Source organism: Salvelinus sp. IW2-2015, unplaced genomic scaffold (assembly GCF_002910315.2).
Source record: "Salvelinus sp. IW2-2015 unplaced genomic scaffold, ASM291031v2 Un_scaffold2340, whole genome shotgun sequence".
NCBI classification, from domain to species: Eukaryota; Metazoa; Chordata; class Actinopteri; order Salmoniformes; family Salmonidae; genus Salvelinus; species Salvelinus sp. IW2-2015.
Genome location: NW_019943665.1, coordinates 273055 through 282955, shown reverse-complemented (window position 1 = coordinate 282955; position 9901 = coordinate 273055).

The following is a 9901-nucleotide window of genomic DNA, read 5'->3' as shown; positions in this document are numbered from 1 at the left end:
TATACCCACAGACCATACAGCTACCCATACACCACAGCACTACCAATTTATACCACAGTACCCATTTATACCACAGCTTACTCCAAATATACCACAGTTCTACCTAATATTACCACAGCCACAGCCTACCCAATATACCACAGTCTACCAATTACCAAGAGCCTACCAATTATACCCACCAGTCTACCCAATATACCAGAAGCACTACCCAATTAACTACACAGCGCCTACCCAATATAACCACATCGTACCCAATATACCACAGCCACAGATCCGTGACCCATATTACCACAGTCTACATACCCACCAATATACCACAGCCTACCACTAACCAAACATTCAGTACCACAGTCTACCAATATACCACAAGCCCACAGCCTACGCCAATATACCAGTCTACCAATAGTTACCTAGAGCCTACCAAATCTATACCACAGCTTACCAAATATACCACATGCCTACCAAATATAACCAGAACCTACCCAATATTCCACAGCTACCCTTATACCCACAGCATACCCCATATTTACAGAACCTAACCCAAATACCACAGGCCTACCCAATTATACCACAAGTCCACACAGCCACCAATCCACCCTAATTATACCACAGCCTACCAATATACCAACAGCCTACCCTTATACCCTCCCAACTAACCACAGTCTACCCAATATACCACAGCTTCATACCCAATTCCCACAGTCTACACAATATAACCACAGGTCTACCAAAATACCACAGCGCTACCCAATATACCAGAACACCATCTCAGCCTGGACTACACCAGCCCCAGCTGTCACAACCTCCATCATCCTGCTCTTTCTTCAATCACCTTCTTTCATATAAGTGGTGTCATGCTACTTATAAATAATCAACCAGCCTTTCACATTAATTAAATCTCAATCATCCCACCATCACTTTCACTAAACTCTCCCACCGATACCAAGGCACAGCCTGGCCCTGTCCAAGTCCCCCCGTCCGTCCGTCCGGTCCTCCGTCTTGTCTGCTTGAGGCGATGATTCAATGTGAAAGGGTCTGATTTATTTAAAAAGGATTAGACCCCACTTCCTGCATGCCAGCTTGGGGGGGGGGGATAGAGGGTTGAAGAGAAAAAAGGGGTGAAACAACAAATGTCATCAACTGCAACTGGCACCACAGAGAGAGATATTGGAGGTAGTGTGTGTGTGTGCTGCGTGTGTGTGTGTGCGTGTTGTGTGTGTGTGTGCGTCTGTCTTGTGTGTGTGTGTGTGTGTCTGCCTGCGTTCCAACCCCATGGTTCTCTCCTGTCTGATGTCTTTAATTTATTGTAAACAATGGCTGGGGCCTCCCAGAAAGCCTCCCCTCCGTCTGTCTCGACGCCCAGAGACGTGATCCCCCTCTCACTAATTACAACTCAGCACTCTACAGTCTCCCTACTGGAAAAACAACAACACATTGGGATGCAGATCGACCCTGAAGACAGACGAGCCCACAAACACGTATCCGCACTAAGTTACAGGGCAAAAAAATAGCCCTAACTTTCTCTCCCTCACTCCTTAAAAACGCTTATTATGATTATTCTAGGAATATAAAAAAATCTCTCTTTTCACCAACTAAAACCTCTCAGCTCCCCTTCTGTGACCGTGATTCTGTGATTCCAATAGTTTAGGGCTTCACACCTTTCAGACCAGAATATACGAGCAACTTTTACCTGATAAGCCACGTTAACCGCTGTTTAGCCACGTTACCCTGATAGCCACGGTTAACCCTGAAATGCCATGTTAGCCCTTAATAGCCATTTACCCAGTTTAGCCATGTTAGCCCTTGAATAGCCCTGTAGCCACGTTAGCCTGGATAGCCACGTTGCCCTGATCCACGTTAGGCCCTGATAGCCTGATAGCCACGTTAGCCTTGGGATAGCCACGTTAGCCGCTGATAGCACGTTAGCCCTGATAGCCACGTAGCCCTGATAGCCCTGATACCATTAGGCCTCGAAGCATCTCTCTCTTCTGAATGCAAAGTGTCACATCTGGAGGAAACCTGGCACCATCCCTATGGTGAAGCACGGTGGTGACAACATCATGCTGTGGGGATGTTTTTCAGCAGCAGGGACTGGGAGACTAGTCAGGATCGAGGCAAAGATCAATAGTGCAAAGTACAGAGAGATCCTTGATGAAGACCTGCTCCAGAGCGCTCAGGACCGCAAACTGGGGTGAAGGTTCACCTTCCAACAGGACAACAACCTTAAGCACACAGCCATGACAACGCAGGAGTGGCTTCGGGACAAGTCTCTGAATATCCTTGAGTGGCCCAGTCAGATCCTGGWCTTGAACCCGATCGAACATCTCTGGAGAGACCTGAAAATAGCTGTKCAGCAACACTCCCCATCCAACCTGACAGAGCTTGAGAGGATCTGCAGAGAAGAATGTGAGAAACTCCCCAAATACTGGTGTGCCAAGCTTGTAGCGTCATACCCAAGAAGACTCGAGGCTGTAATCGCTGCCAAAGGTGCTTCTACAAAGTACTAAGGGTCTGAATACTTATGTAAATGTGTGTGTGTGTGTGTGTGTGTGTGTGTGTGTGTGTGTGTGTGTTAAGGTGTGAGCATCAGAGCAGGTGGTCAGTCCAGTTCAAGTGTTCAGCAGTCTGATGGCTTGTAGATAGAAACTGTCTCTGAGCCTGTTGGTATCAGACCTCATGCTCTGATACAGTCTGATGGCTTGTAGATAGAAACTGTCTCTGAGCCTGTTGGTAACAGACCTCCGATAAGGGAGATAAAATGTTGAACTGTGTAGTGTCTTCGTAGCGTCCTGATCCACAAGGTAATGAAAAGACGAGGCCTGGCCCTAGGGATGTTAMAACTTCTTCGGGATAGGGGGCGGTATTTTCACGTCCGGATGAAAAGTGTACCCAAAGTAAACTGCCTGTTTCTCAGGCCCAGAAGCTAGGATATGCATATAATTAGTAGATTTGGATAGAAAACACTCTGAAAGTTCAAAAACTGTTAGAATAATGTCTGTGGGTATAACAGAACTGATTTGGCAGGCGAGACCCCGAGCACAACTCATCCAGGGACATTTTTTTTGATCTCATTGTGTTTTCCACTAGGTTTCATTGGGAACCCTGATTTGATCGCAAGTTTACAGGTAACTTATTAGATACTTTGTAGACATGTTGGGCGAGTTGAAACCGGTGTTTTTCTGAATCAAACGCGCAATAACAATAATGACATTTTTGGGACATAAAGAAGGACATTATTGAATAAAAGGACCATTTGTAATGTAACTGGGACCTTTTGGAGTGCCAACAGAAGAAGATCTTCAAAGGTAAGGATTAATTATATCGCTATTTCTGACTTTTGTGTCGCCAACTCCCTGGTTGAAAATGTTTTGTTATGCATTTGTGTGCTGGACGCTGTCCTAGATAATCCATGGTTTGCTTCCGCCGTAAAGCCTTTTTGAAATCTGACACGGCGGCTGGATTAACAACAAATTAAGCTTTATTTTGATGTATTGCACTTGTGATTTCATGAAAGTTTAATATTTATAGTAATTAATTTGAATTTGGCGCTCTGCCATACACCGGATGTTGGCCAGGTGGGACGCTACCGTCCCACTGATCTGCAAGAAGTTTTAACAAGTCAACATTACATTTTACCAGACCAGTGGTTGGTATGGAAACGGTGTATTGACTCTTACCAGACCCAATGATGGTATGGAAAGGGTATTGACTCTTACCAGACTGAATGGTTGGTACAATAGCGTTTTTGACTCTTACCAGCCTGAATGGTTGGTTGGCAATAGAGTATTGACCTCTACCAGACTGAAGGTGGTATGGCAATAGAGTATTGACTCTTACCAGACTGAATGGTTGGTATGGCAATAGAGTTTTGACTCTTACCAGCCTGATGGTTGGTATGGCATAGAGTATTGATCTTTACAAGACTGAATGATTGGTAGGTAATAGAGTAATTAACTCTTACCAGACTGAATGGTTGGTATGGAAATAGTATACTGACTTGACTGTCTTGTAAACACTGACTTCTAGAAGCTTCCGTTGTGTAGCTGGAGTTGTGTTGTCATTGATTGATGTCTGATTTTGTACTGTGTAGTGTTGATGGTGATGTAATCGATTTCCCTTCCTGGGATAATAACTACTATTATTAGTAGTACTATTGTCTGGTAGCTGGAGTATCCACTAAGATTCAGAGTACCTATTATTAGTAGTACTAGTGTCTTGTACTGACGTAGTCCGCTATAGATTCAGAGTACTATTATTAGTAGTACTAATAGGTGTACCTTCCATCTCAATCCACCTACGGTAGTATTGTGTTTTTCTTCCTTGTTGATTTGACTGTCTCGTACTGCTGTTTGTACAGTGTTGCTCAAGAGGAAGACAGAAAGCTAATGAGTAAAGTGGTCCTTGTCATTTCTCCAGTTGTAACCCTTCAGGGAAATATTAAAGCTTTTTTTATTTTAGTTGTCAGTAGTCTCAAGTTGTTAGAAAAGTCATGCTTTACCTTTATAGGTTGGTAGTTTTGGAAATCATTGTACAAAGGAGGTCTTGACTTCTTTTCTGTGCTTGATCAGTTCATGTAAACGTCTGTTAGGGAGACGAGGCGTATTGAATTCTCTTCATCTACTGTGAGGCTGATGTGTCATCGTCGTGGATTGTGTTTGGAGGCTTTTCTGACCTTTCATTAAGTGTCAACAAATCTGTTCTCTCTCTCTCTCTCTCTCTCTCTCTCTCTCTCTCCTCTCTCTCTCTCTCTCTCTCTCTCTCTCTCTCTCTCTCTCTCCTCTCTCTTCTCTCTCTTCTCCAGCTGATGACTGTCTATGAGGAGTAGGAGGCTCAGCAGACAGGGGCTGTGAGTCCCATACGACTCTAAACTCTCTGTCTTCCAGCCAATCAGAGGAGGAGAGATGGAAGTCAACTCCTAATGCTGTAAAGTCTAGTAGACATCACAATCAACAGAATAGATCTGTATCACAGGGTTGGTGGGATGTAATGAAAAGTGCATTTTGAACTTTTGTAAGAGCAATGACCTTTGTCAGAGCAATCAAATCAAATCAAATGTATTTATATAGCCCTTCGTACATCAGCTGATATCTCAAAGTGCTGTACAGAAACCCAGCCTAAAACCCCAAACAGCAAGCAAGAAAGGCAAAAACCTAGGAAGAAACCTAGAGAGGAACTAGGCTATGAGGGGGGCCAGTCCTCTTCTGGCTGTGCCGGGTGGAGATTATATCAGAACATGGCCAAGATGTTCAAATGTTCATAAATGACCAGCATGGTCAAATAATAATAATCACAGTAGTTGTCGAGGGTGCAGCAAGTCAGCACCTCAGGAGTAAATGTCAGTTGGCTTTTCATAAGCCGATCATTCAGAGTATCTCTACCGCTCCTGCCTTCTAGAGAGTTGAAAGAACAGCAGGTCTGGGACAGGTAGCACGTCCGGTGAACAGGTCAGGGTTCCATAGCGCAGGCAGAACAGTTGAAACTGGAGCAGCAGCACGGCCAGTGACCTTTGTTAGAGCAAACAAGTTATGGGGTGATTGTAAGAGGTGGAGGGTACAGAGTAACACTGTTCCCACTAGTTGTATGTCATTACAACCAATCAAATTAATTATCATCAAATTAGTTTAGTACGAGATACCGATTCAGTAACAGAACCCAACCTTTTAGATTCTCTTATTATGTTAGGATCCATGGACTTCTTAGCCTAGCAAGCCCTGTGTCCTCATTCCAGCCTGAAAGGGTTAAACAGATCCCCTTTCAGGGCTGGACTGAGGGATCTGTTTAACCCTTTCATGGCTGGACTGAGGATCTGTTTAACCCTTTTAGGGCTGGACTGAGGGATCTGTTTAAACCCTTTCAGGGCTTGGACTGAGGGATCTGTTTAACCCTTTCAGGGCTGGACTGAGGGATCTGTTTAACCATTTTCTGGGCTGGACTGAGGGATCTGTTTAACCCTTTCAGGGCTGGACTGAGGGATCTGTTTAACCCTTTCAGGGCTGGACTGAGGGATTCTGTTTAAACCATTTCAGGGGCTGGACTGAGGGATCTGTTTAACCCTTTCAGGGCTGGACTGAGGGATCTGTTAAACCCTTTCAGGGCTGGACTGAGGGATCTGTTTAACCTTTCAGGGCTGGACTGAGGGATCTGTTTAACCCTTTCATGGCTGGACTGAGGATCTGTTTAACCCTTTCAGGGCTGGAATGAGGGATCTGTTTAACCTTTCAGGGCTGGACTGAGGGATCTGTTTAACCCTTTCAGGGCTGGACTGAGGATCTGTTTAACCCTTTCAGGGCTGGACTGAGGGATCTGTTTAACCCTTTCAGGGCTGGACTGCGGATCTGTTAACCTTTCAGGGCTGACTGAGGATCTGTTTAACCCTTTCAGGCTGGACTGAGGGATCTGTTTAACCCTTTCAGGGCTGGACTGAGGGATCTGTTTAACCCTTTCAGGGCTGGACTGAGGTTAAAACAGATCCCTCAGTCCAGCCCTGAAAGGGTTAAACAGATTAATCTCGCTCAGTTGTGACGTCGTGGTCCTCAGGGATCCACTAGGGATCTATACCTCTGACATGTGTCTTTCATTTAGGAGCCTGGTCAAACATCTCCCTCTCCTTCTCTTCATCTCCCATCTCCCTCTCATCTCCCATCTCCCTCTCCTTTCTCCCATCTCCCTCTCCTTTTCTCCCATCTCCCATCTCCTCTCCTTTCTCCTCTCCTCTCCTTTTTCTCCATCTCCCATCTCCCTCTCTTTCTCCCATCTCCCTCTCCCTTTCTCCCATCTCCCTCTCCTTTCTCTCATCTCCCATCCTCCCTCCTTTCTCCCATCTCCTCTCCTTTCTCTCATCTCCCATCTCCCTCTCTTTTCCATCTCCCATCTCCCATCTCCCTCTCCTTTCCCCATCTTCCCTCTCCTTTCTCTCATTCCCATCTCCCTCTCCTTTCTCCCATCTCCCTCTCATCTCCCATCCCCATCTCCCATCTCCCATCTCCCTCTCCTTTCTCCATATCCCATCTCCCTCTCCTTTCTCCATCTCCCTCTCATCTCCCATTCCCTCTCTTTTCTCCCATCTTCCCATCTCCCTCTCATCTCCCATCTCTCTTTCTCCCCATCTCCCTCTCATCTCCCATCTCCCTCTCCTTCTCCCATCTCCCATCTCATCTCCCATCTCCCTCTCCCTCTCATCTCCCATCTCCCATTCCCATCCCCTCTCACTCCCATCTCCCTCTCATCTCCCATCTCCCTCTCATCTCCCATCTCCCATCTCCCATCTCCCTCTCATCTCCCATCTCCTCTCATCTCCCATCTCCCTCTCCTTTTCCATCTCCCTCTATCTCTCATCTCCCATCTCCCTCTCTTTCCCTCATCTCCATCTCCTCTCATCTCCCACTCCCTCTCCTTTCTCCCTCTCCCTCTCATCTCTCATCTCCCATCCCCTCTCCTTTCTCTCATCTCCCATCTCCCTCTCCTTTCTCTATCTCCCATCTCCCTCCTTTCTCTCTCTCCTCTCCTTTATCTCCCTCTCCTTTCTCTCATCTCCCATCTCCCTCTCCTTTCTCCCATCTCCCTCTCTATCTCTCATCTCCCATCTCCCATCTCCTCTCATCTCTCATCTCCCATCTCCCATCTCCCATCTCCCTCTCATCTCTCATCTCCCATCTCCCTCTTCCTTTCCCTCATCTCCATCTCCCATCTCCCATCTCTCTCATCTCCCCTCCTTTATATCCACTACTTCCTCCCTCTCTCTCTCTCTCTCCATTGTCCCCCCTCTCTCTCCTTCTATCCCTAGATGGTATTGTAGGGACCATAGATAGTAAAAGTTAAGGTAGTAGTTAAGCTTGTCAGGCTAAACCCGACATGACAAAGTGCTTATTTACCAGCGTAGAGAATGTAAGGGGAAAAGATGACAGTGTAAACTGACACCTTAAATTAAGAAACATGAGATGCCCATAGGAATGTGTGTGTTGTCAAAATAACCGACTTTCTAAAGAACAGAAATGACACGGTTAGCGGTTTATTCACAGAGGGTTAACATTAGGAGAGTGTCACATGTGAGAATACACCCACACACACACACACACACACACACACACACACACACACACACACACACACACACACACACACACACACACACACACACACACACACACACACACACACACACCCAACACACACACCAGGGGATATCATATAGCTTGAGTTCCAAAGGGCACCCTATTCCCTTATTTAGTGCCCTACTTTAGACCAGGGCCCTAGGGTTCTGGTTAAAAGTAGTGCACTACTTAATGTAGGAAATAGAGTTCCATGTGGAACACACCCATACACACATGTTCCTCTTCCTCAGTGTGTGGGACACAACCATACCAACGTGTTCCTCTTCCTCAGTGTGTGGGACACAACCAGACACACGTGTTCCTCTTCCTCAGTGTGTGGGACACAACCAGACACACGTGTTCTCTCTTCCTCAGTGTGTGGGCACAACCAGAACACACGTGTTCCTCTTCCTCAGTGTGTGGGACACAACCAGACACACGTGTCCTCTTTCCTCAGTGTGTGGGACCACCCAGACACACCGTGTTCCTCTTCCTCAGTGTGTGGGACAGAACCATACACACGTGTTCCTCTTCCTCAGTGTGTGGGACACAACCAGACACACGTGTTCCTCTTCCTCAGTGTGTGGGACAGAAACATACACACGTGTTCCTCTTCCTCAGTGTGTGGGACCAACCATACACACGTGTTCCTCTTCCTCAGTGTGTGGGACACAACCAGACACACGTGTTCCTCTTCTCAGTGTGTGGGACACACCAGACACACGTGTTCCTCTTCCTCAGTGTGTGGGACACACCCAGACACACGTGTTCCTCTTCCTCAGTGTGTGGGACATCAGATGTTTCTGCCTGCGATGTAGTGGACTGAATGAAAGACACATGTCAGACGTATAGATCCCTAGTGGACCCTGAGGCCACACGACGTCACAACTGAGAGGATGGATCTGTTTGACCCTTTCAGGGTTCCCACCACAGCTTTTCTCCTGTCTGCCCCAGACCCCAACCACTCACCCCACCAGCATCCTTTCTCCTGTCTGCCAGACCTCAACCACTCACCCCCAGCAGCCTTCTCCTGTCTGCCCCAGACCCCCAACCACTCACCCCACCAGCAGCCTTTCTCCTGTCTGCCCCAGACCTCAACCACTCACCCCACCAGCAGCCTTTCTCCTGTCTGCCCAGACCCTAACCACTCACCCCCAGACCCTTTCTCCTGTCTGCCCAGACCTTCAACCACTCACCCCAGACCCCTTTCTCCTGTCTGCCCCAGACCCCCAACCACTCACCCCCACCAGCAAGCCTTTCTCCTGTCTGCCCCAGACCCCAACCACTCACCCCACAGCAGCCTTTCTCCTGTCTGCCCCAGACCCTCAACCACTCACCCCACCAGCAACCTTTCTCCTGTCTGCCCAGACCCTCAACCACTACCCCACCAGCAACCTTTATCCTGTCTGCCCCAGACCCTCAACCACTCACCCCCACCAGCAGCCTTTCTCCTGTCTGCCCCGAACCCTCAACCACTCACCCCCACCAGCAACCTTTCTCCTGTCGCCCCAGAGCCCTAAGCTTCCTGTGACCTGGCTGAATTTCCCCTAAACCCCCTGTCGTTAACCCAGCTCATAAGTGGATTACCACTTGTCTGTGAGGGTGTGTAACTCCAGAACAGGTCATCTTATTCCAATGTCAGCCACCAGCCAACCTTTCTCTTACCCAGTAGCCTCTCCTCCTGTCCTGACCCACAGCTCTCATTCTGTCCCGTGACCAGGATGAATTTTACCCCAGTCCGCCACACCCTCAGACCCGAGCCCCCCCCCCACCCCTCGGTAAGTGAATTATCACCCTGGACTCAGCGGAAG